Source organism: Anabrus simplex, chromosome 1 (genome assembly GCF_040414725.1).
Source record: "Anabrus simplex isolate iqAnaSimp1 chromosome 1, ASM4041472v1, whole genome shotgun sequence".
Taxonomy (NCBI): Eukaryota; Metazoa; Arthropoda; class Insecta; order Orthoptera; family Tettigoniidae; genus Anabrus; species Anabrus simplex.
In genome coordinates this window covers 809,227,507-809,248,956 of record NC_090265.1, presented here as the reverse complement: position 1 = coordinate 809,248,956, position 21,450 = coordinate 809,227,507, and positions in this window count along the sequence as shown.

The following is a 21,450-nucleotide window of genomic DNA, read 5'->3' as shown; positions in this document are numbered from 1 at the left end:
CGTAAGACCTCTCTGTGTTGATGCGACGTAAAACAAATTGCGAAAAAAATTATAATAATAGACAAGCACCTGAATTCATGGAGACAAAAATGTAAATATCTTGCTGAAACAATTTAGGAAAACGTACTCGAAACAAAAGGCAACGAAATTAGATGGCAAAAGATGGTAACTGCATACCACCAACCCAAAATATCTACAACAAAGAATGTATCTCCAAGTACACAAAACTAAGACATTACAATACAGTCATTAAACCAGAACGTATTTATGGATCAGAAACACTAATTTTGAACAGGAAAGCAGACATTGAAAACACTGAGGAAAAGGAACACAAAATCATAAGAAAAATTCCAGGTCCGAAACTCGCAGACTCAGAAGCAAACAGAAAATCAAACAATACACCGATATTCACAGTGACATTAGAAAACGCAGGCGAAGTGTCTATGGACACATGAAAAGAATTCATCCAGACACACTTGCAAAACAAATAGTCGAATTCTATGAAATCAGGAGTAATGGATTGGCAAAATTAAAACCGATCTGAAACACGAAGGAATTACACCAGCAGATGCCTAAACCAGGGCAATCCTCAGATCCAAAATTCACAAATGGCAAGTTGACTAAGGATAAAGACCAAAGAAGAAGACTAGAACAACCTGGCCTGAAAACAGAAAGGAACACCACAGTAAAAGATATGGGCACAAAGGAAGGCAAAAACACGCCTGGAAGTTCTAGTGGTAGACTTATTCGTTAATAATAATAATAATAATAATAATAATAATAATAATAATAATAATAATAATAATAATGGAATTTCGATATTAATATTCATTTGTAGCCTCTCAAAAGGAAATTCACGCTTTCTCTTCGGCTTGACATTTAAACATATGCTTCCGTTGGTTCTGCTTATGATTAAAACATACGGCATTCTGCACGTAAGTTAGCCCACCCATTGAGCTCAGGATGCGCATTTATCATGTGAGTCATGGTCATATGCGTGCAGAATAATCGCACCGAAGTTTGCCACTGGGGTCGCCTCCCTCTGCATTTAACATCCAGTTGCTTCCTAACCTTTGACTCCCACGTTCTTTAAGTAGTTGTCAAAATGTATCCATCTTATTCTTCATGCTACCAAAATTATGCCTACTTTCTTGGTCATGGCTTTGGGTACTTAAAAAAAACACTTCACAAGATGAGTGGTTATTCTGCACTCTCCATTATTATTATTATTATTATTATTATTATTATCAGTGTTGCCAACTTATATTTTCAAGATCCGCTAAATACTACAAAAAAACGCTAAAATTCCGCCAAGAAATCCGATCTCAAATAATGAGCAATAAAAATGTGCAGCAATAATAATAATAATAATAATAATAATAATAATAATAATAATAATAATAATAATAATAATAATAATAATAATAATAAAAGTAAATGTTTGCACTTGGTGTTTTAATACCGGGTGCAAACTAGGTGCATCCCCTACCTCAAGGACACACACAAAACAGGCCAGTTCATTAAACGGTCTTCCTTCATAGCATAAATATAAATACTACTCTCTCACAGTTTCATTATCTGTCGTCACTCGTCAACTAAGAGACACGTCCACTTTCCCCACTCATTTCAAATTTATGATACCATGATCTCATAACAGCAAATCCAAATGACATGTTTTCCTCATGTGACTGCTAGCTCCTGACAAGAAATACGGAATAGCTCGGAGACAGACTGAAGTACAAATTTAAAAAAACGTAAAATTGGTAAAAAACTAAATTCCGCTAAAATAAATCTAGAATTCCGCCAAAAAATCCGCTGTCCGCTAAATGATACTTTTCTCCGCCGACAGTCTTCTAATTCCACCGAATTTAGCGGAAAACCCGCTAAGTTGGCAACACTGATTATTACTGTGTATTGTATTCCTTACGGTCATCTATGGCCCACTTTTACACAATCCACCAGATCGTCTTTCTCTGAAACGTAATCCCTTTTTCTTTGTACTCCTTCCAGATGTTCTTAAGTTCGTCGCTCTTCAACCGATATGTTGCTTGACTTGACGAGTTTCTGCAGTGTATCCCTCATTTCTTCCTAATGCCTAGTTCACACGGTGCCAGTTCAGTTGTTCTCTAATTGTTGCGGGACACTCGCTGGCCAGTCTAGTTGAACGAGAACCCGCTCCCACGAGGAAGCTATTGCCACGGCAGGAGATGACGAGAAATGGCTGAGTACGCAGCGTCTGTAGTGTCTCGTGAGAAATTAAATTTTTATAATTATATGTGACGGGTATTCATAGCTGAGCCATGCAAAGTTTTGACTTCAATCATACCGAATTCTTGAATGTTAATTTTATCGGTAATCTCAGGAAGTGCCGCTTGACTAGCATTATGTCTTTGTAGAGGTATTCGTGCTGGTCCCACAGACATCATCGTTCCCTATACAGCTCAGCGAATTTTACGTTAGTATCGAACCATAATTACGCGAATAGCTTACAACTAATTTAAACACTGAATTATTTAAATGATCGAGACCACGCAGGTGGCTGCATCTCTTGGTTGACACAAGCGAACTGGCACAGAATAAATATACAGCTACTGGCCTGTCACGTTCACACGGCGCCAACTGTCCCGACAACACTGAGCTCCGGATAGTGAGGGGCGCCGCTGAGCCAGTTGGTTGTACTCAGTCTACTCCTGGAGACAATCGATTGCCTGGGTAATTGTGAGAGAATTGCCAGGACAACTGGACCGAAGTGATCACGTGTAGCCAATAGTTGAAAGCCAGTCAACTGTCTTCTGACAATCGTCTCATCAACTGGCATCGTGTAAACTACAGTAGGCATAAAGACTGCCTTTATAAGACAAGAAAATGCATTTTACGAAAAGGAGCTTCTCTTTATTATCAACACTTCGTCACACACTTAACCGAACGGAACTACAGTATTTTATGCCACTTATAATTTTAAAGAAATACAATAACGACTGAAACACTTTGCCAAAATACATCTATTAAAGACTAGCAAATGTACCCGTGCTTCGCTACGGCATTCATCCGTGTATACGGATTTCTGTTTAAATTGCTGTACACGCAGTGAGTAAGATTATATTAAATTGCATATATCCTAGCGCTATCCGAGAAAAAAGAACGGGGAGAACTCCATACGTTATTCCCGATGTAAGATGCCCGTTGGGAAAGTTTTGATGATAATGGCAGGCCATATTTCCTACTGCCTTTCACAATCGAGTTCGGGAGTTTCTACTACAACGGCAGGCTCACTTGCCAAATGCAATTCACAATAGACATGGCGAGTTTTCATTACAATGACAGGCCCCTTTTCCTAATACCAGTCACAATCGAGTTGGAGAGATTTTATTATAATCGAGAATTACAGCTCTATCTTAAGCATAAAGAATCGAGATATGATAATAAGCCATAGAATCAAAGTTGAAGATCTCTCCAAATTGAGCAGCGATTGCGTAGTCTGCTTTGTGAAATGACTTACCGTTTAACTAGTAGTTACACCGAAACAAAGGTCTGCACCGTCATTAAAATTGCGTCCGTATTTCGATATTTTCCGAGGCCAAAAAGCTAACCTATACATTTGAACATCTCAAAGGAGAGAGTGTCCAGTGACCAAGCGAAACTATGTACATAAAAAAGTTGTTTAATACGAAGGGACGTTTCACATATAGTCCACGAATATTACAGAAAATCAATAGTGTAAGAGAAAATGGAAGAAAACTGTTGTGGTTTTCCTATAAACCCCCCGTCTATTCAGTGATTTTTAAATCACTTTCCATGCATGAGTATAATTTCAATATGAAGTTTGGTCGAGGTATATGCAGCCGTTTCGCCGTGATGGTGGAACAGACGGACAAACAGACACGAAAGCTGTAAACTACTGATACGGTCTTGTGTTGATCTAAATCGCATATATATCGGAAAATTGGACAAACAAACGAAATTACAGACAGCGGACCCCTACAACTTAATTTAAATCGATAATCTTTTTCCTTCGCTACTTTTCCCACACCTGTGGTATTGGTCCTGTTTTACGTCCGGATGCCCTTCCTCCATTGGGTGGGGATCGTAGAATGCATCTCCATTATCTCCTGCTTGTCGTAAGAGGCAACTAAAAGGGGAGCAGGGACTCTGAACTTGGGAACGTGGGTTGATGATCACAGTTCCTCAAGCACTTACCTGTGCTTTCATCCTTCCTGTCCGACCTCGCTTGGTCAACTCTTGGTCTTTCCCGACCCCGACAGTATTGGGTTTGCTAGGCCTAGCGAGTCTTTCATTTTCACGCCTTTCGAGGTCCTTCCCTTTCTTTTGCCGATACTTTCATTTTTCGAAGGGTCAGATATTTTCCTTTCTTTCCCTTTTGATTAGTGTTAAGAGAGTATGGTTGCCCAGTTGTACTTGTAATCATCACCCCTTGCACTACCTTCCTGACGTCAACCCTTCTCAGAGGGATGTAATTTAATCACTACCGAGCTCGATAGCTACAGTACCTTAAGTGCGACCAGTATCCAGTATTCGGGAGATAGTGGGTTGGAACCCCACTGTCGGCAGCCCTGAAGATGGTTTTCCGTGGTTTTCTCGTTTTCACACCAGAAAAATGCTGGATCTGTACCTAAATTAAGACCACAGCTGCTTTCTTCCCACTCCTAGCCCTTTCCTATCCCACCGTCGCCATAAGACATATCTGTGTCGGTGCGACGCAAAAGCAACTTGTAAAAATATATATTGAGCCCTTTGGTCCATATTGAGGGATACCTACCTTTCTTACCTATCAGCAAAGTTCATGAGATCTGTCTCTTGGGTCGTGTCGGGTTCTTCGTCACTTGCTGAGGTAAAAGTAGGGTTCAGTAATTCTAATCTATCTACTGGAATGAAAGGTCTGTTTAAAAGATTCCTATTTATTCAGGAAATTTTGAAGCCTTCTCTTATGTCAATGGTATCATAGAAGTCAATTGTGTCCACTGGACACCACAATCATTTTTACATAAACGTCAGAACACTGGTGTGAGACTTTAACGTAACTGCCTGACGGGCATTCTTACTAGAAACCTTTGTCTCAATTATTAATCATTTAAGAAAGGAAAGTCTGGAAATCCTTAAATTCGGCTTCCATGTGAGACCACATGTACCATCATAGTGATTCGTTATGGTCCAGCCCTCGTAACACGAACTCTGGACTCTGGGTATAATTAAGGCCGTCCAATCGGTGTGTGCCACACAGTGGTTCTACGGCATGGACCCTTAATTGAATCGATGTGACCTGCGTCTATGTCATGGACCGACATCTAATCTTCTAAGTTACTCTAAAGTCATTGTGGATGATGACCGCAAGGAAAGGATGCTACAATGGCATATGGCCCTAATCTAAGTCACTGAGGTTGATGACCCCCTGACCATCCAAGTTTCTAGGCTGAAGTCTAAACACAATTAAGTTACATCGGTTTATGACCAAAGTTCCACTTTACTATCCCCAGCACATTCACTGCTCAATCAATCAAAGTTCAATAATTACAACAATAGCAATGCTCACAAACTTTGTGGCAGTAAAATCCATTTCCTTCGGATATGTCCCTTTAATCGTTACTTTATTTTTTAATATTCCCCAGAAAACAAACTAAAATTTCCAGAATGCATCTCCAAGTTATTCGCTTGATTAAAGTTATTTCAAAATGCGGTTTCACTGAATTTAATAATTAAATAAGTTTAAATGATTTAACGAAATATTATAGATCAGTAAATTTTATCTCCGCGGACTCTGGTTTCTTCACAAATTCCTACGCAGCTGTGATGTGAATTCAATATTGCGATGTTTATCTGGCTGGAAAAGAATTTGTTACATAATTCATGTCCAGCTATATATTTTGTCTTGTGATCTCACACTTTTAAAATCTAATCTAGTCCTAATCGTTATTAACACTTGGATATCCTAATAATCTACGTACAAACCAAACAACTCGCCATATAATTACGATGTCACATCTCGTCATACCATTATGAATTTTGCACACCCCTCACAGACAAACCGATCATCACAGCCATCGCTCTATATTTTGGACAACCCTGAATTTGGTTACTCTGTTCCTTATACTCAAAGTTCGTGATTTCAAATGTTCATTACGTCCCCAATTACAGTATTTCACAATACTCAGATCATTACCGGCTGTGAATTTCAACTAAATCCAGCATTTTAACGTTTTCCCTGGCCAAGAATTACAGTACAATCTCAACTCCACGCCTGTCCCGTTATCATAGCTGAGGTCTCTCATCCCCCGAGTTCGCTTGGCAGTTACATGAAACACCTGGTTTATTCACTGTTGACTGGCTTCTCAAAAATGCTCCCTTTAAACTCTGCCGACATAATTAAACAAATACGATATTCTGACCAACAAAATGCACTGATTATGCTTCAAGATGCCCACACTAATTATACGCGTCGCCAATTGATACCGCTATGGATTTCTATGAATTTCTTTCCATTCCCAACATTATAAAATATTCCTCGGGCTATCATGTCCCGGCTTCAATGACAGGACTCTAACCTGATTCGCACATCTCATCTCAACTCATATAAAACATTCCTCGGGCTTCCGTGTCCCGGCTTCAATGACAGGTCCAACCTGATTCACAAATCTCATATCAACAAAACTAACCTCTGTTTCCCAGCTCCACAATTATCATCAACAAAGAACTGGAATAAAATCCTTACTAGAAATCTCGACGTCTAATATCGCACAATGCATTAATCATGAATAACTTCGCATAAATGATATCGTATTTAATAACTAAATTTTTACGAGAAATGACTGAAACATTCTACTAGATCTTTTTATTGTCAGTCAGACACAGTTTTAAAATGGGCATAAAAAAAACGTTTCTCTCCGTGACCAAACTCATCACCCTAGGTTCTCACCCGACAGCGCGCTTCCACTCGATTGAAAATGAGTAACCATGGATTATTATTATTAACGTCAAATTGCAGACAGAAAATTTTTACGTCGAATGAACATCTTAATTTGACATCACAAAATATAGGCAGTACACTCACACGGATGACGATCTACATTGGACGTGATATCACTTCGGAACCCTATTCAATAACTTTTTACAACATTATACGGCACTCGCAAGACTTCAAAATTTTATCCAAGTGGAAAATAAAACAAATGACTCTTTTAGTCGTACTCTCATATTTACAAAACTTAGTAGGGGTGACCACTGCGTCGTATATCCCCATTCAAATACACTTTTAGAGATCACGAGACAAGATATAAGAGGTAGTAAGATGGAAAGTCACCTACCTCATGTCGTCACGCCAGTGTTCGTCATAGGGCTCACCTACGACCCTGGCACTTTATTTAGCCATTTTTACATTCATGGCTTCACAGTTTATTATTATTTTCTTCAGGTTTCCTGGAATAAAGCATTAAAAAAAAGAAAATACCCTTCACTTGTTTGTTGAGCGCACACGATGGACTATAATTGTTTCCGCACACGAATTAATTAATCACATTAGAATTTATTCAGTACTTTGACCGTCCTATCTGGTACAATTATTTCACTCAAGAAAACTATCCCCTCATGGACTCAAGACCTAGCCACACTGGCTGAAATCTGCAGTTGAACTCAGTCTACTTTCGTTGTTTGATTTCGCAGAGCAGCTCAACAATTTTTCGTCCGCTTTGTATCACAAATGCCGGAGAAGGAGACTTCGTCATGGCGTCCCTTCGTATTTATAGCAGTTACCCCCTCTCTTCGGATCTCTCCCTTTGCCGCCAAGAAAATTTCTATAAAATTTCTGACTTACCTAAACTGTAATTTGAAGAGTTTTGAAAGTGACTACATGCTTGCTACATTTCTGGCGGTAGTGTTCATGGACATTTAAAACTTTTACGGGTTCGATTTGTGAGATGATTGACCCCCTTTGATAGGCACTATATTTTTTTGACTTGGCTTGGTCACGCCATGTACACGCGCTTTGAAATAGTTCACAAAAATGACTTGAGATTCTTCCGCCGTTGACACGTGTGGCTGACGTCACGTACCCCAGAGCGTGGGACCGAAGGTAATCACCCCCTCGTCAGGTGTCTAATCCATGCTATCAAGAATCCAACTTTTAAATGATTGTCGATTTATGCATAATGTTCTTAGGGCACAAAGGTCATGGGTTCAATATATATATTCAATAGTATCCGGCTCCATGGCTAAATGGTTAGCGTGCTGCCCTTTGGTCCGGGAGGTCCCGGGTTCGATTCCCGGCCGGGTCGGGGATTTTAACCTTCATTGGTTAATTCCGGTGGCTGAGTGTGTGTGCTGTGTTCATCTTTAGAATTCATCATACGTAGGGCCCCATCTTCATAAACGCGCAGGTCGCCTATACGGCGTCAGCTCGAAAGACCTGCACCAGGCCTCCTCGGAGGCCACACGCCATTATTATTCACTACTACGTGTTTCTGTTGTGTATTGAGATGAACACAAACACCCAGTCCCCGAGTTAGAGGAATTAACCATACGTGGCTAAATTACCCGACCTGATCGGGAATCAGACACGGAACCTTTTGAACCGAAGGATTATTAAAGATAATGAAATACAAATAATCATGATAAAACACTGTATTTAAATGCTGGTCATGATGAACGCTACTTAGTGAAAGCACTCGAATCGCACACATAAGAGATAATTCTCTCTCTCTTTTTTTAAAACAATTTGTATTACGACGCACCGACACAGATAGGTCTTATGGCGACGATGGAATAGGAAACATCTGTGAGTGGGAAGGAAGTGGGAAATGGAGAACCACGGAAAATTATCTTCAGCGCTGCCGCCAGTGGGGTTCGAGCCCACTATCTCCCAGATGCAAGCTCACAGCTGCGCGCCCCTAACCGCACGGCCAACTCGCCCGATAAGTTTGTTCGTGAAGCAAGTACTTGGCAGAAGACGATCATATTAAGTACCAGTAGCTAATGTTCCAGGAATCTTACGTAAGATAAAGAGAAGGGGATACTGATGATTGTGTTAAAGCAAATGTGATTCCTTTCGGAAGTGTTAAAGTGTCCGGCTCCGTGGCTAAATGGTTAGCGTGTTGGCATTTCGTTCAAGAGGTCCGGGGTTCGATTCCCGGCCGGGTTGGGGATTTTAAACCTAATTGATAATTTCCACTGGCTCGGGGACTGGGTGTGTGTTGTTCTTAATTAAAAAATAAAAGGACAAATAAGTAAGGAATGAAACAAAAGGCGGTGGAGGAAAGTATAAGACAGGTGCTCGAAACAATCTCGTGTCCAAAAAAAAAAGTGTACGGTGCTGATATCATGATGCAAGTGTGTAATGGACTAGTATAACTTGGAAACAATTCTCTAAAGCCATTGGTAAATAGTGAAAATATTGAGCTCGATTAGTAGGTATTATTATTATTATTATTATTATTATTATTATTATTATTATTATTATTAGTGAGGTGTGGCTGTATACGCTGGCATTTCGAGTTATGAAGCTTTTATGTCTATTATTATTATTATTATTATTATTATTATTATTATTATTATTATTATTATTATTATTATTATTATTATTATTATTATTATTATTGTTGTTGTACCGGGAGGTACACCGCAACGCCGCGCATTCAAATTCAGCGCCTAAAGAACTCCTCTGTTGGCAAAACCGTGAAACTGAAACTATACCTGCTTAGAACTTTACTCCGAAGATGTCACCACTAAAATCTGATATAATTTTGTTATTGTGAAGTTTCCCGAACTGTGTGAATTTCTACTTGTTTTGTTTTCCATTCATCAAGAAGTTTGGACATTCTCTCATAGATGACACTACCAAAAAAATATGATCATGCACCCTGGTGGGTGGTATAAGAACTTATATACTAATTTATATACTTATATACTTGTTTTGTTTTCCATTCATCAAGAAGTTTGGACATTCTCTCATAGATGACACTACCAAAAAACTATGATCATGCACCCTGGTGGGTGGTATAAGAACTTATAATTCAAAGAAGTTTTGTATTCATAAGATTTTTTTCTGATTGATGTTCTTTTGTTTTGGGGTTGGTAATATTTCCTTTTTATTTCCGCCAGTTTTGAATCTAGCCAATCCCTAATTTCTGTAATTAATTTTCTACCAATCACAGTCTTCTTCTTCTTCTTCTTCTTCTTCTTCTTCGATTTTCAGTGTAACTTTTAAAGTGGCCAATAAAAGTGAGAGGGTGTGGCTAGTTTAATCTTGAATGGTCTCGAGCTTTTCCCGAGGGTTTATAAACTTCGGATTTTCACGTCCCTGGGCCAATTGATCGTCATCTTACCGAGTGTGTGTGTCAAGCAGGAGGCGGGCGGCCTCTTCTTCAGCTGCTAGAACTTCTACAAGGTAATGACCACATAAAATCCTTTTTTTCTTGCTAGCTCCGCAGCTTAACCTGAGGGAAAGGTCCGAATCATTAACTATGCAACCTACCTTTCTAAAAATGTAACTCTCTGCCAGCTAATGTAAAAACCGCATAAAACCTTAACTGTAAATCAGAGATAGAGAGTGAAGTACCCTCTCGAGCTCCCCTTCATTTTAGTCTGAGATGCCACGTTTTTGTAATCTCTCGTTTCTGCAATGTATTAAAGTTATTTCCATGCGAGCAACCTCAGTAGTTTGGGAACAGCCCCTGTTTCGTCTGCCAAGTGCCCTATAGGTTTTAAAGGGGTTTTGTGGAGCTCAGTCTTCGACTCCATTCAAATTGTACTCGGGCCGTTTATTTAACCTGTTCTTTTCCACTAAGGCCCTGTAGGTTGGGCACTAGATACCTCTGTGTAATAAGATTTCTATGTGTAAATAGTGCCTCGTAAGGCCAGAGATTATCAGATTTTCATGCAATGTTGCCTTGAGTAGGCTTGAGAAACTGAGAGCCTGCTAGCTCTTTTTCAAAGTTTTGTATGATTAATGAATGCCTCTTGAAGGCTAGATGTTGTAATGTTGGGAGCAAGTGCTCTTTGAATTAGGGGACTTCTGCCCTGGTATAAATTTGTGCTCTTCGGTAAATTTGAGCTAGTAGCTCAGCTAATGTAAAGCTAGGGGCTTAAAGCCCAAAGAGTTAAGATTCTGTATCTTGATTTTTTCCATCTTGTTTAATGATTGCTACTTTTAGGCCTACCTGTAAAAATTGTTAAGTTGAAATTTTTGAAAGTATAACCTTCAGTTTTTTAAATCAAGTTTTTGACATTGTAGTTGGACCCATTCATCCCGGCACCTTCTTTCCCTTCTGCGATCCACAGATATCCCGGATCAATTATTATTATTCTTATTCTTATTCTTATTCTTATTATTATTAATATTATTATTATTATTATTATTATCTACGTAGTTATGTGGGATCGATTGTCAGTACGGACTTCATTTTATATACATTGTGGTCGTAGCATTTATTTGTGTGTTGTATGATCTGTCTTATGTAACAGAACATGTGAGGTTATGTCACCATACTTCTGCTGTATGTTTATTAATACGACTTTATTCAATGTAAGACCACGTAATTAATATTATCTAATTTATTATTACCTGTAAATATGATGTATAAATCCGATGTGATGATGTGTAACATAGGGTAAGAGTCTAGAACAACGCACCTTATTCACTCGAGTTTTTCAGAATGTTCTATTCTTTTGTACATAGGTTATTGGAGACTCTAGAAGATACGAGAAAGCATGTTGTGTCATACTTTTCCTGGAAGCCTGGCCAGGCAAGGTATGTAAAGGACGGTCTTGGGTTGTTTATTCGAATTACACTGACTGACAGAGCAAATGCAACACCTAGAAGGAGTGGTTCGAAAGGGATGAAAGTTGGGGAAAAAACAGAGACGGCACGGACGAATAATTGATGATTATTTCAAACCGATATGCAGGTTACACAATGCGCACGGCATCGACTCAGTAGGATGTAGGACCACCGCGAGCGGCGATGCACGCAGAAACACGTCGAGGTACAGAGTCAATAAGAGTGCGGATGGTGTCCTGAGGGATGGTTCTCCATTCTCTGTCAACCATTTGCCACAGTTGGTCGTCCGTACGAGGCTGGGGCAGAGTTTGCAAACGGCGTCCAATGAGATCCCACACGTGTTCGATTGGTGAGAGATCCGGAGAGTACGCTGGCCACGGAAGCATCTGTACACCTCGCAGAGCCTGTTGGGAGATGCGAGCAGTGTGTGGGCGGGCATTATCCTGCTGAAACAGAGCATTGGGCAGCCCCTGAAGGTACGGGAGTGCCACCGGCCGCAGCACATGCTGCACGTAGCGGTGGGCATTTAACGTGCCTTGAATACGCACTAGAGGTGACGTGGAATCATACGCAATAGCGCCCCAAACCATGATGCCGCGTTGTCTAGCGGTAGGGCGCTCCACAGTTACTGCCGGATTTGACCTTTCTCCACGCCGACGCCACACTCGTCTGCGGTGACTATCACTGACAGAACAGAAGCGTGACTCATCGGAGAACACGACGTTCCGCCATTCCCTCATCCAAGTCGCTCTAGCCCGGCACCATGCCAGGCGTGCACGTCTATGCTGTGGAGTCAATGGTAGTCTTCTGAGCGGACGCCGGGAGTGCAGGCCTCCTTCAACCAATCGACGGGAAATTGTTCTGGTCGATATTGGAACAGCCAGGGTGTCTTGCACATGCTGAAGAATGGTGGTTGACGTGGCGTGCGGGGCTGCCACCGCTTGGCGGCGGATGCGCCGATCCTCGCGTGCTGACGTCACTCGGGCTGCGCCTGGACCCCTCGCACGTGCCACATGTCCCTGCGCCAACCATCTTCGCCACAGGCGCTGCACCGTGGACACATCCCTATGGGTATCGGCTGCGATTTGACGAAGCGACCAACCTGCCCTTCTCAGCCCGATCACCATACCCCTCGTAAAGTCGTCTGTCTGCTGGAAATGCCTCCGTTGACGGCGGCCTGGCATTCTTAGCTATACACGTGTCCTGTGGCACACGACAACACGTTCTACAATGACTGTCGGCTGAGAAATCACGGTACGAAGTGGGCCATTCGCCAACGCCGTGTCCCATTTATCGTTCGCTACGTGCGCAGCACAGCGGCGCATTTCACATCATGAGCATACCTCAGTGACGTCAGTCTACCCTGCAATTGGCATAAAGTTCTGACCACTCCTTCTTGGTGTTGCATTTGCTCTGTCAGCCAGTGTATTAATGAGAGTCGTTAATCGAGTCAAGTATGTGAACTCATGTGGCAGCTTTGCCGTCGAAGTGGTTATGTTATGTTATGTTATGTTATGTTATGTTATGTTATGTTATGTTATGTTATGTTATGTTATGTTATGTTATGTTATGTTATGTTATGTTATGTTATGTTATGTTATGTTATGTTATGTTATGTTATGTTATGTTATGTTATGTTATGTTATGTTATGTTATGTTATGTTATGTTATGTTATGTTATGTTATGTTATGTTATGTTATGTTATGTTATGTTATGTTATGTTGGTACCACATGTGATCTTATCAAGTGTTCCGTAGTTGGTTGACATGCTAATGTGGCAGTCGATTTTGTTCAAGATGGTGGTTCATTTGATGTGCAACTATTAATGTGTATATAATTTGTAAATAAAACAGTGTTCACAGTTGACAGCATCTCCTGTGTGCGTCTTTGTGAATACGATAATCCTTCATGAAAAATAAATCAAGAACAATGATAGGCGGACACGATGAAGATTATTGTTTCAGTTTGATGAGGGAGAAATGTTCTGTCTGTAGCTTCGATCATATATCCATAGATGGCTGATGACGTCACATTCTTGAAGCAAAGATCTCAGTCAGCTGACTGGTGAGTGGCGAGAGAGTATTGAACATTGTGTTATAGGCGGGAATAGTGATCAGCGGGAGTGACTTTTAGCTATTGTTAATGAAGCGATGGTGCACAATTGCATAGTGTATGGATGCAAGGAGACCTTCAAAAAAGGATGTGGCATTTCCTTTCACGGGTAAGTAAATATTTACCTAAATATATCTGGTTTCTTAGACAGTCACAGACTATGATGATGATGATGATGATGATGATGTAAGGGGTTTCATACATTTGTTATCAGGTTTCTGTAGAATACGTACAATTACATGTAATTTATTTTATTGGTTACAGTTCCATTTTCCTGGTTACAACAATTTTGAATATTGTGCTTTAATTGATTTCAGTTTTCCTGCTGATGAGACAAGAAAAAAAGCAATGGGTAGTTGCATTAAGAAGAGAGAATTTCTTACCTGGAAAACATTCAAGATTATGCTCTAAGCATTTTTCACCAGAATGTTTTGATAATGAAGCATTTGATGTGGGAGTTATAACTGAAGCCAAATGCAGTACCAACAATTTTTAATTTTTCCACCCCACCTTTTACCAGTTGAGAAGAGGAAAAAACCTCCTGTGAAGAGTAAACTTCAAGTGGATCCTGTTGCATCAACAAGTTGTGTGTGAGCAGATTTTCTCATTTCTTTTATTATTTCCCATAGATTTATGCAGGAATGTGGCCTGTCATCCATAAGGATGAAATATTTGTGTTTAAGATATTTAACATACTGTTCAACTGCAACATCTACTGCAGCATATTTACTCTGATATTACATATAGGTAAGACATTTTTGTTGTTGACCCTTATAATTTTCATATTTTTTCAGTGCTCCTCGGGAAAAGGAGAATGAGTCTCTTCCTAAAACAAAGGTGTTCAGAAAATCTTATGTTGGTGATTACACTGAGGAAATGGTAAAGTCACCTAGGAAAGCCCAGACCTTCATGCAGGTTGCCAGAGAAGTTATTTATAAATCCCATAAGAAGCTAAAACTGGAAAGACAGAAGTATCAGCGAGCTATTAATCAGCTGCAGAATGGGAAAGCCTTTGTAAACCAGCTGAAGGAGAAAATGATGATAACTGAAGATGCTGCTTGCACGCTTGCAGTAAGAAAACAACAGCTTAAATATTTTTTTCGGTTTCCCTATAACCGCATAGCCTTTGCTGGTGCTATTTGAGGATCCAGCCAGTCTTTGGGTTGATGACCTAACAGACAGACAGACAGACAGACAGACAGACAGACAGACAGACAGACAGACAGACAGACAGACAGACAGACAGACAGACAGACAGACAGACAGACAGACAGACAGACAGACAGACAGACATAATATGGAGCATTTAGAAGTCTGTAATTTGTTCTTATTGTATCATAATCTCTGTTAAATAAATATTTCAAGAATAATGTAATACCATAAATTAACTTGTGAAAAAGCATAATGTACCTTTTAACTTCCATTGTTCCAGAAATGTCTTTCTCCTGCTGCTGCCCAACTTCTGATGCGAACAAAGGATGGTGATACAAGAGCAGAGTGTCCTCCTGAACTACGCTGCTTTGCAGTTACATTGAATTTCTATTCAAGTCGTGTATACAGCTACTTGAGGGATGTATTTCATCATGGTTTGCCCCATCCAAGTACACTGCGGAAGTGGTATCAGTCGGTGGATGGTAAGCCAGGATTCAGTTCAGAGCCCGCAACTGCTCTCATTTCGAAAGGGAAAGGAATGGGTATCAATGGAAAGCCCCTAGAGTGTGCACTGATGATGGATGAAATGTGCATCCGGAGGCACATTGAATTTGATGGAAAACATTTCTAGGTTATGCGAATTGCGGTACTGAAATCTGAAGTCTGTCATGGATTTAGCCGAAGCCAAGAAGGCTTTAGTGTTTATGGCGGTCTCACTATATGGACACTGGAAAATTCCAGTGGGTTATTTTTTATTAACGGTTTAAGTGACTCGGAGAGAGCAAACCTAGTGATTGAGTGCCTTAAATTTTTAAATGACCTAACTGTAATTGTAGTGTCGCTTACTTTTGATGGTGCTGCTTCTAATTTATTCATGGCCCGTTATCTGGGAGCTTCTTTTGATGAAAATAATATGGTCAACTGGTTTGAAAATCCCTCAAATGATTCTAAAGTGTTTATTCTTCTAAATGCTTGCCATGCTATAAAATTAGTGAGGAATGCGTTAGGAGCTAAGAGAACTTTTGCCAGGGGTGATAATGTTATGGATTGGAGGTACTTAGAAGAGCTAGAGAAACTTCAGAGTATCGAGGGCCTTCATCTAGGAACAAAACTTACCAAAAGCACATTCACTGGGAGAAGGAACCCATGAATGTAAAGCTCGCCACACAAACATTCATTGAAAGTGTTGCAAGTTCACTGAAATGAAATGGCGTATGGCTTTTAGTGCTGGGAGATCGCAGGACGGGTTCTTCCGTAGGCGACCTGCGCGTCATGATGAGGATGAAATGGTGATGAAGACAACACATATACCCAGCCCCCATGCCAGGAAAATTAACCAATGATGGTTAAAATTCCCTACGCTGCCGGGAATCGAACCCGGGACCCCTGTGACCAAAGGTCAGCACGCTAACCATTTAGCCATGGAGCCGGACTGCAAGTGCATTTACATATTGTGGCAGAGACTTAAATCTTCATCAGTTTCAAGGGTGTAAGGATACTGTAAAATGTGTTAGGCTCATGAACAATGTATTTGATATCTTGAACAGCCGTAATCTTTGTTCAAAGGGATGGCATAAACCATTGAAAGCAGAGAATATCCACACTACGAGGGCCTATATTCAGGAGGCTATTGAATATATACAATCACTGCAGGAGATGGGTGGTAGTGTTTGTCTAGTGAAGTGCTCTAGGAAAACTGGTTTCGTAGGTTTGATAGTGTGTCTAAAGTCTGTCTTGGGAGTGTATGACTCAATTTCGAGCATGCCACAGGTGAAGATGCATTTTCTGCTCACTTATAAACTTAGTCAGTATCACCCGGAAGTATGTTTAGTGCCATTAGGAGTCATGGTGGTCATAACAATAACCCCACAGCTAGGCAGTTTAAAGCAGCATATAAAAGACTTTTGCTCCATATACAGATAGGTACTAGAACCAATGCCAATTGCTCTGCAGTTGACCCTACTGTAATTGTGAATTGTAGAGACCGCACTCAAATAACTGGTGATCCTATTCATCTGTCTGCCAAGAGTACTGATGTACCTCTTGTTAGTCATGATCATGACTACATTCCACACCCAGCCAACTTGACATTGTGTGTTGAGGATGTAGTGGAATATATAGCAGGTTTTGTTGTGAAAAGAATTACACACAGCAGTTAAATGTGATGTTTGCAAGGCGGTTCTCCAAACAGCAGTTTCACATTCAGGACTCCTGAAGAGAAAAAACAGAGGTGGCCTTTCTATCCCATCACTAGATATGGTTTACCTTTGCAGGGAAGGTGAAAAGATGATGCGACAATTCCATCACAAAATAACAAGGATAAAAAGGACCCTTTAAATGTACTTGTAATGGCAGTGCTGAACCATGCTAAGAGAGAAGTGTTTGATAAACTTCAGGAGCATACATTTGATTCTCCACCCTTTGACAACCACATTCATCAGCTGAAGCGGGCAGTTTTGATGGAATATTTTAAAGTGAGGTTCCACCATAAAGCACGGCTTGAAACAGAAAAACTTCACAGTGTGAGGGACCGAAGCTTTCACACAAAGACTGTTCTTTTCAAGAACCAGTAATGTAAGGTAGGCTACTTTATAATATAATTATTGCATTTGCTATATAAACGTGTTAGAGTGTGTAGGCCTATATGAGAATTTCTATGCTTCCTGTGACTGGAATATTTATATATACTCAGGTTTAATTCTAGTGTGGTATGCTAGTTTCACTGATTCGTATTAGTGTTCTACTTTAGGCATATTCCCTCTAATCATTCTGTCTATGAACCAGGTTGATTTGTATGGAAATTAATTATTAAATTACTTTTATATTGGCATGTCTTGTTTCTGTACTTTGGAAACAACATTACTGAATGCTGCAGGATGTTTTCTTTTCTTCAGATGTTACTTCTTATTTTAGGCCTACTTTAAATATTGCATGTGCATTAGTTTATGTTGGGCTTTAAACTAAACTTAATTTAGTGGGTGGCAGTGGAGTGAAATTTTACCTGTGTAGCATTTTATGTATCCCTTTATTATATTATTATTGTTATCATTATCATTATTATTGTGTTGTCGTTAAGCAGCATATCGTCGTTGGCGGGACAAAACATCCTATGTGATAATATTTTTGGACATATACTCACCCGCAGCACATACATTATGAAGAGCGAGAATGCCTTGACAACGTTCACACAATATTGCACCTTTAGAAGACAGAACCTTACCGGCCAAAGTTCTAAGCTAAAATATTTCACATAGGAGGTTTTGTCCCGGCAGCGACGATATGATAACAGATCCCTGCTTCATAGGCATAAATAGGTACTACAACCAGTGCCAATTGATATGCAGTTGAACCTACTGTATTGTGAATTTTTACATCTTATGATAAGTGAATATTTCTTGTTATGGTACCTGTTTATCGTTTAACCTGGAGAGTTCATTTTTGTTGCCATCTGTTGGTGGTGTATGGTTCACTTAAGTGTGATACTTGCGTTCTTTTCTTTCCAGAATGGTCCTGTAGGCTATGTGTCACTCTTTGTGTCTTGGGCTTGGGCATTGGTTTGATGTAGGCCTATTTCAGTTAAAAGTACACAAAGCACGGTAAATACAGTATTTTGAAGCTGTTTTTGAAAGTTATGAAGTGTATATTGTAGATTCCAGTCGCATTAATATTTAAAATTAGGCTACACTTCCTTACGGACAACTTTCAAATGTTACCTTTCAGCTACTAATCCCAATATGATGCGGTAATTGGAAAAAAAAATACTTGTCTCTTGCATTATAATAAATAATTAACATTAAACAATTAGTGCTATTCACGGGGATATAATACTTGCAAAAATACGATCATAATGAGGGTGTATCCTATCGTAGGTCCCTTTTGATTTTAAGGATTTCCGTCGTAATTACGCATTTATGTCCACGGTTTTTATCGTAATTTGCGCTTAACCACAACAGCTAAGCAGGGCACATCTCATATTCCGATTTCGTCGCTTTTTCGAATGTCACTGTTTGACACTCTCCTTATATCCTCTCAGAATATGCTTCGAACTACCCTCCAGTCAGCTGATCGAGATGTTGGCTCTACGACGCAACATGGACTAGGTGGCGCTATGCGCACTCTATGGCATTAATGCTCTAAGGTCTGCAGCAAGAGCTACGCAAACCACAACATTCTTGGATATTTAGAGAATTACAAAAAAACGGGACTAAAAAAAGGTGTGTTTTCCAGTTGGTTGTGAATCATTCAGATGCGAACGAACTCATAAATGTATTTTATGAAGAACAAACAAGTTTAATATTTTGTCTAGGTAGTCGTACATAGTTCGGGTAAAAACGAGTGACCGAGCGAGTTGGCCGTGCGGTTAGGGGCTCGCATCTGTGAGCTTACATTCGGGAGATGGTGGGTTCGAACACCACCATCGGCATGGTTTCCCATTTTCACACCAGGTAAATGCTGGGGCTGTACTTTATTTAAGGCCACAGTCACTTCGTTCACATTCTTAGCCCTTTCTTGTCCCATCGTCACCATAATACTTATCTGGCTGTCTGTATCGGTACGACGTAAAGCAAATTATTCTTCTTTGAATAATTCAGTCTAACGACTGATTTGCCCCTGCGGAGTCTTCTCCAACCGGGTCGATCCTGTGCAGTAAGTTTTGCGTCTGCATAGCTCCTGCATCCTGAGTTCACAAGAAATGTCATCATGAATGTCTTTCTCAGTCTTCCACGAGGGCGTTTCCCTGGTATTTTACCTTCGAAAATTTCCATCAACACATCCCTATGTCGAAACCTATGTCCCAACCAAGAAAGATGTCTCTTACCGAGCTCGATAGCTGCAGTCGCTTAAGTGCGGCCAGTATCCAGTATTCGGGAGATAGTAGGTTCGAACCCCACTGTCGGCAGCCCTGAAAATGGTTTTCCGTGGTTTCCCATTTTCACACCAGGCAAATGCTGGGGCTGTACCTTAATTAAGGCCACGGCCGCTCCCTTCCAACTCCTAGCCCTTCCCTGTCCCATCGTCGCCATAAGACTTATCTGTGTCGGTGCGACGTAAAGCAACTAGCAAAAAAAAAAAAAAAAAAAAAAAAAAAAAGATGTCTCTTCCTCATCTGAATCAACAGCTGTCTCTTTTCTTGGACAATTTTCAATGCCTCAGTGTCGTTCTTCTTCTCCACCCAACTTATCCGTTGCAGCCGACGTCAGCCTCACATCTCAAAGGCTTGTAGCCTCTTAATGTCACTCTTGGTTAACGCCCATTTCTCAGCTCAATACAGCGTAACAGACCAAACATAAGATTTTGTTATTCTTTTACGTAAGGTGAGGGAGATTGCTTTTTGACGTTGAAGGGACTGTTTATCTCTGAAGGCCTGATTTGCTATTGCTATTCGTGTTTTTATTTCAGTGTAACACTGAAGGTTTTCTGTTATGGTATCTGCTCAAGGTATTTGAACTGTGCTAATTGTGGCACAGGCTCACCACTGATCATCGCGTGCAATGGACGTGGATTCCTACTAAACATCGTGACGTTGTCCGGCTCCATGGCTAAATGGTTAGCGTGCTGGCCTTTGGTCACAGGGGTCCCGGGTTCGATTCCAGGCAGGGTCGGGAATTTTAATCATAATTGGTTAATTCCCCTGGCAGGGGGACTGGGTATATGTGTCGTCTTCATCATCATTTCATCCTCATCATGACGCGCAGGTTGCCCACGAGCGTCAATTGTAAAGACCTGCACCTGGCGAGCCGAAGTTACGGACACCTCCCGGCACGAAAAGCCATTTCATTTCATTTCATTTCATTTCATCAAGACGTTTGTTTTATTAATATTTATTTTCATACCAAATTCCTTAGCTTTTTCATTCAACTTTTAGCAACATTTTGGATAAAGTAGTTGGACTACCCGCAACTATAGCTTGATCATCGGTCAATTTGATGGTCTGCATTAGTCTCCTATTTTCACCCTAAGCTCTTCCACGGTTTTTTGTTTTAATAATGCACATTTCTTACATGTACTGTAGATATATTGATATTTCAATAAGAAGAAACATTCTACAGTACGCTTCCTAGGAGCAATCAATAAATCGATTTTGCTTTTGTATCTCCACACAAAATACCTAAACGTCTCTTGGTGTGGTTGTTTGTAATGCAGTCTATATATCCGCACTTCTAAATGACATTGAGTTCATTGAAGCGTGTCCCAATGGCACTAGAAACAAAAGAACAATGGGCTAAGACAAACTTCTTTGCCAAGTGTTTGCAATTATTTTCCTCGAACGTCACGCTTGCTTAACACGAAACTTGACATTATAGTTAAGAAAAGACCCTTTCTTGCTTCACTTGAGGTTCGTTCTGTCCGCATGCAGGTGCAAACAAGACTTTGGTTTCAAAAGAGCCCAAACCAATTCAGG